Raw genomic sequence first — 7,206 nt, 5'->3', positions numbered from 1 at the left:
TTCATTCATATCGCACCCAATCATAGCATACATCGTCTCAAGGCACTTGAGAGGGCAAGGTCGAGACCTCTCAATATTACAGAGAAAACCCAACAGTTCTCACAATAAGCAGCACTTGGCGACTGTGGAGGAGAAAAAAACTCCCTTTAAACAGAAAGAAATCTCTAGCAGAACCAGACGCAGTTGTTTGTGGCCATCTGCCACGAATGGTTGGGGTGGGCGGAGAAAATGGGGGAGATAGGAGAGGTGGGCAGAGTGTCCACATCAGTACGTCAGGAGTGAGAGCGATTAAAAAAGAAAGGATAGGAAATGTTAACTCGAGCGACAGCGTCACCGAAAAAGACATCCTGACAATATGGAGAGAAAATAGTCTCATAAAGGTCACAAATGTGTATCACATGATATACAAGTGAAAGATAAGAGTTACAAATGCGTACAATGATTTGTGCGTAACTTTGAGTACTCACAAATGTGTGTTCAAATCCACACACAAATACAAAGCAATCTGTGCACACGTAACTTTACAGATCTAATAATGTAATCATGTACCAAGATCACATTCACAACTACAAGGATGCTCTCTCCAAAGCCAAATCAGACTATTATGCCAATCTAATTAGGTCTGGCGATGGGAATACAAGAACACTATTCACTACTGTTAAAACTATCCTGCGGCCTCCAGACACTCTTGCACCTCACCTGTACTCCACCGATTACTGCAACAACTTCATGGTCTTTTCAAAACTAAAATTGAAACAATCCATCAGCAGCTGTCCTATGTGAAACACACAACTTCTGGTCCACTCCATCCAGCCTCCCATGATCCTTCTTTCTCTTCTTTCTCCAGCTTCCAACTTCCATCTGTTCCAGAAATATTAGGTCTCATTCATAAATCCAAATCTTCTACCTGTCAGCTTGATCCACTTCCTACCCACCTAGTCAAAATCCGTTTACCCGCTCTGTCTTCTCTAATTACAGAAATAATTCACTCATCTCTCTCTTCTGGTCTTGTTCCAGCATCTCTCAAAACAGCTGCAATAACCCCTATTCTCACAAAACCCGGTGCAGACCCCAACAACCTAAATAACTTTCGACCGATTTCAAATTTACCTTTTATTTCAAAAATACTTGAAAGAACAGTTGCAGCTCAGGTCCACACTCACCTCTCTGAAAATAATCTGTTCGAAGAACTCCAGTCTGGTTTCTGTCCCCTCCACAGCACAGAGACAGCCCTTGTTAAAATCACTAATGATCTGTTGATGGCCACAGACTCTGGACTCTTATCACTACTCATCCTCCTCGACCTCAGCGCAGTATTTGACAACATTTCTCATCCCATCCTCCTTGACAGATTAGTTTCCATCGGTTTCATGTGCACTTCACTTACCTGGTTCAAATAATTTCTCTCCGCCCGCTACCATTTTGTGCAACTCAAAAACTTCATATCACAGCTTTGCCCAGTTACCACCGTTGTTCCTCAAGGTTCTGTTCTCGACCCCCCCCCCCCCCCCCCCACTTGGTCACATCCTCAGGAACTTTGGCATCCACTTTACTGCTACGCGGATGACACCCAACTCTATCTTTCCACCAAGCCCAGTGCCTACGTCTAAGAAAACAAAACATAGGTGTGTGCTGGCTGCAGTAGTGAATGTGCGGTGGCGGTGGCGGTGGCGGTTACTGCGCCGCAGCGCCACAAGTTAAAAGAGAAGTGTCGGTGTGTCCTTTGTCACGCTGTTGAGGAAAGTTTAAAGGAAAACACATTTGTGAATCTTTTCGGAGCTTCCTCTGGAAAAACAGTCTCAAAAGTGCATACGCACGTGTATGCTGATTCCTACGTATCAGGAGATACGTGCACACACATTTAAGAATCTGTAAGTGAATACAAACTGTAACTTTTTTTTAAGACATTTATTCTCACAGGAAGCTGTTAGAAAGCGCACATTATTAGATCTTTAAAGTTACGTGTGGACAGATTGCTTTGTATTTGAATGGATTTGAACACGCATTTGTGAGTACCCAAAGTTACAAAGTTAAACTTAAATTTTTTTCTCTGATGGTAATAATCTTATTAGTAAAGAAGCTCATGAAATGATTGCTACTAAGAGTTGGAGGAATAGATTGTTCAGTAGAGCTTTTACTCTCTGTCAGCCTGGCTACAGTGAAGAAGAGGAACCTGGGGTTGTTTTTTTCCTCTATTAGTGAAGAATAATATGTGCTTCTGGCATTTCAAAGGGCTTTCTTATATGTAATTGAACTATTTTTTCAGTCTAGGTGAGAATAATCCTGATTAGTGGAACGCTACTTTCTTTATAACCTACGTGATGTCTTTTTTAAAGCACAGGTTTGTGCATTGAATCATGGCGCTATCCTGCTCTGTTTAACTATATATACCACCTCACCTCTGGCTGACAGAAAGACTCTGGACTCTGATTAAACTAAACATAAAACATAAATCCCAGCACATTTGCACCTTCATGTTCCTCTGCACAGTACTAATAACTGATTGCACTACTCTACTATATCCACTGTTCATGTAAATTCTTTATATTCATTATTCTTATTCTCTAAATATTTTTTTCAATTCATATATTTTTACATTTATTTTTGTATATATTGTATATATATTTTTTAGGTGTGCTGTGTGAAAACGTGCTGCTGAGGCACCAAAATTTCCCAGCTTGGGATAAATAAAGTAACTATTTATCTATCTATCTATCATCTTTTTCAGAGGGGCGATAGTGTCGTAGTGAGGCTGCTGCACTTTCAACAACATCACCAATTTGTGTGGGAGTGAAGTTTTGATAACTATCCATCACTGTACCGACCCATGGCAGTGGAGTAAATAACGATGGAATTTTTTTTCTTGAGTTTTCTGATGGACACCTGCTGTTATATAACTTTTTTCTCCAAATTCAGTGTAGTTAATAATCGAGAATTCAAATGTAACTAAGAAGTGATCTGACAGAGTGTTTTGAGGAAATATTATTAGATTTTAAATTTCTATGCTGTATGTCAGAACATGGTCGAGGGTGTGATTAAAACAGTGAGTGGGTTTATTCACATGTTGAATAAAACCCAATTGTATCTATAAGTGAAATGAAAGCGGAACTAAGGCTGTCATTGGAAACATCTACATGAATGTTGAAATCTCCCACTATATTGACTTTATGTGTGCTAAGCAGTAACCCAGATAAAAAGTCTGAAAATTAAAAAAAATTCAGAGTAAGGGCCTGGTGGACGATATACAATGACTAGGATAACAGTTTTTTGACATTTCCAGCCTGAGTGTATGAGTCTAAGAGTTAGGCTTTCAAATTAGTTAAAACTATGTTCAGGTTGAGGGTTGAGCAATAAGTCTGATTAAAAAATTGCTGTTGCCGGCCTGTGGTCCGAGGAATATGAGTATTATTATAAGTGCCCGCTGTTGATTCATTTGAAACAACATATTCTTCTGGCTGTAGCCAGGTTTCAGTCATATCGAATAAATGAATGTAATGATCCGTTGTCAGCTTATTCACTAACAAAGATTTTGATGGGAGTGACCTAATATTTAATAATCCACATATTATTTTTTTTCTAGTTTTAGGTTCATTTATAGGAGTTGTGTTGATTTTTATGAGGTTTGTTTGAATCACACCTCTCTTATTTACTTTTGGTTTACATTGCTGAAATGGTCGGCGGGCAGACACCATTTCTGTTGTTGGGGTGAATGCTCTAAAAGAAGTGCAGAGAAGCGTATAAGTCTGCAACTCTGCTTCCTGGTCACAACTATGGACTGCAAAAGGTGCGCCAGTTATCTATAAAGTCCATTTTGTTATCTGGACACCACCTCAACAACCAGCGGTCTAAGGATTACGTGCGGCTCTACATGTCATCACTGTTCAAGTGGGGCAGGGGTCCAGAGAAAAGTCTGATGTTGCTTTTGCATAAGTACACACAAAATCAATACTCACCTTTGTGACCTCCGATTGGCGTAATCGGTTGTCGTTACTGCCGACGTGAATAACCCCAGGAATACAGTTGGCTGGTTTTCGCTAACTTCACGTTCCTCAAAATAGAATCGTCAATAATCAGAGTTGTTCCCTCAGCGGGTGTGTCGCTATGCAGGGAGAATTGTTGGAGACGCGGGTGGTTGGTGGTGAACCGTGGGCTGCAGCTTAGGACTATGCCTCTTATTGTGGACAGTCACTCAGACGCCCTGTCCTCATGCTCGGGAGCTGTTAAAGGAGCTACACTGGGTTGGCTCGCACTGGCTAGCGGGGACCGGCGAACAGTATCAACTAACAATATACTCTCCATGGTGGAGAGCCTCGCCTCCATCCTGGCAAATAAACTACACTTATTACAAGTACCACTATCGCTGAATGAGGCAGAGGAGTAACTAAACATGGAGAACACAGAGCAAGAGACAGCAGAGGAAGAAGCGATTGTTAGCTGCTTAAGCTCTCTAGTTATATTATGATACAGAGAGCAAATACAGAGTGTAAAATGCTGTGAGTTAGCGAGGGAGTCGCTAAAAGAGGGAGAGAGCTGAACAGGCATGAGTGAAGCTGATAATTATCCCAGTAGTTAGAGGAAACAGCGGTGTTAAAAGAGACAAGGATGAGCAGTGGATAAACAAAGTTCACAGAAGCAGCAGCAACTGGAGGGGGCACAATAAGTTACCACAGCACATCATGCAGGGAGCGATTTGCTGGGGGGATCAAATCGCACCCTGAAATCACATCAACAAGTCATTCAACCTAAATTACCATGTAGGTCAAGTATCCCTATCAGAGGATAGGGATGATAGGAATATAACACTGTTTGCATTGGAGGACTCAAAGCCCCTTCTGTGGTCACCACCTCACCTTTTAACGTAGATCTGTTGCAACTGGCAAGACTGCAAACTGTATTATAGCCACGTTTCCACCAAAAGTACCTATTAGGTTACTATTAGTTCCTGGAACTACTCTTCCAGGATCCTGTGGCCCATTGTTGTCTGCGTTTCTACCGCGGCCTGAAGTCCCAGGAAGCTTATGCAAATCAGGCCGATGATGTGCTTTTTCGTTTCGCGCCGCCAATATCAAACTCCCGCTTGATATAGTCCTCTGCCAAAATGCTCAGCAGAGCCTGCACCTCGTCGTCGGTCCATCTTTCCAGGGTGCGATTCGTGAAAAAAGCAGAGGGGGTATGACTCGATCTGGTCTCAAGGGGTGGGTTTGAACCCATGACCATCGGCATGGGTGCTAAATCTCTTGAGCCCTAGCATGGGCCGCTAGCAAGGCTCTAAACGTGTCCGCGAGTGAAGTTTACACACTGCGCTGCACTCACTCGACTGGCTGGACCAACAAAACAAAACATACAAGAATTAAATCCCCCTTCCAGATATTCGTGCTTAGTGACATTCTGAAAAGCATGCAGTGATCAAGGCTGATGGAACCAGGATCGTTTGGTAAATTAACCGCAATGTCTCCGCAGGACGAGAGCTGACAGTGGAAGGTGCATTTCCGATTGTGCTATCGTTCTATCGCATCATATATATATATATGTTCACATTACGTGCTTTACTTAGTTAAAAAACATCTATTTTATGTATTTTATATGGTCTATCGGTGAAGTAGCATTGATCACTTTGGGGGGGGATACATTTTTATATCCCCCAGAGATAAAAATAATTCAGCAGATGTGGGGATATGAAGTCCAGAATGGGGGAAATCCCATGCATTCCCCCCAGGCAAATTGCACACCGGCTTTTAATTATGGCGGGTGAAATAACAAATCACGAACTCTTCAGCACTGCAGCCCGGCCCCCGTAGTTCCTAACTTTCCGAGCAGGGTCTTTTTTGAGGGTAAATACATTACCCAGGAACTAAATTTAGAACCTGAAGAATAAAAATTTCTTCGGGTCCGATTCTGTGGCTGGTTCAGACAAGTTTTATCTACTGCACAGTGGAGACAGAGGGTCTCAGTAAGGCAATACAATTCTGTCTCTACTGGGCAGTGAATAAAACTCTTTTGAACCAGTCACAGAATTAGACCTGGAGGATTTTTTTCCCTCCACAATATGGCGTTGTCGGTAAATCCCTAACCTTGGGCTGCAGGATATCTGGATATCAGGATATCTGCTGACTGAATCGGCACCAATTCAAAGGGTAAATGAAGCCTCTTGTAAAATTCCTAATTTTGCTGATATTCATACCACTCTGTCTCAAGTCTGGATCATCCATAGACCCAGGTAACGCAATTTAATTTCAAAACAAGAGTAACAGTTCATTTCTGAAAGATTTGCGCTGCCGGCGGTTCCGGTGAGTTTTAAAAATGAATGCCGGATTTGTCACTATGTGTAATTTGTTAAATGTATTTGTGAATAGCTGTACTAGCAGGTAGTACTGTAGTTTGTATTGTGAATTTTTCTTGTCTTCTCAAACTTTTGATAAGTTTTTTCAATCAATTTTTGGGACTACAAGGTTGTCAAAAAAAGACAACTACTGTATGTGTTGAAAAGTAACTGAGTACACTTACCCCAGTACCATTTTTAAATACAGGATTTCAATATCATGAAACTTTATACGTCTAATTCACTTCATTGAAAATATTGTATTTTTACCATGACTACATTTATTCAACTAAAGTTATAAGTTACATTTAAGTTAATATGATTTTCGATTCTGTACAGTAGTACAGCTTTAAGCAAATACAATTTGTTTATCTTGGCATATGTTTGTGTTTGTTTAATTTCAGCCCGAATATTCACTTGTTTGTTAACATATCTGATATCAACTCTGAGAACTGTTACACTGGGAACTCTCCTTAATGTACAGTCCACAGAACAGTAAAGAGAGTTTCCGTTCTAAATTTATTTGAATATGATTTAAATTTAAAATTGCATCCCATATAAATAAGATAAAATTATAGATGGAAGAAAAACAGAATCAAGGCAAAGCCACTCCTCTACTATCAGATGTAGTAGTTAGTTTAAATTAGTTGCCACACAAGGAGGTCAAACTGACACAGTGACATAGATTGAGCCTGTATTTGGTTCTATCTATGTATGCAGATCAACCATCCTTCATAACCCTGCTCTTGGGTGGGACACGGGTCAGATGCTGCCTGGCTTTGGTGAACCGGCATTGATACCAGGAATGGGAATGAATTAAATGATACCAACTTTTCCAAAAAAAAAGAGACACGGGTGGACAGACAGAGAGGTGAAACTGAACCAAC

Source organism: Scophthalmus maximus, chromosome 7 (assembly GCF_022379125.1).
Source record: "Scophthalmus maximus strain ysfricsl-2021 chromosome 7, ASM2237912v1, whole genome shotgun sequence".
Lineage (NCBI taxonomy): Eukaryota > Metazoa > Chordata > Actinopteri > Pleuronectiformes > Scophthalmidae > Scophthalmus > Scophthalmus maximus.
Note: the sequence above shows the minus strand (reverse complement) of the source record.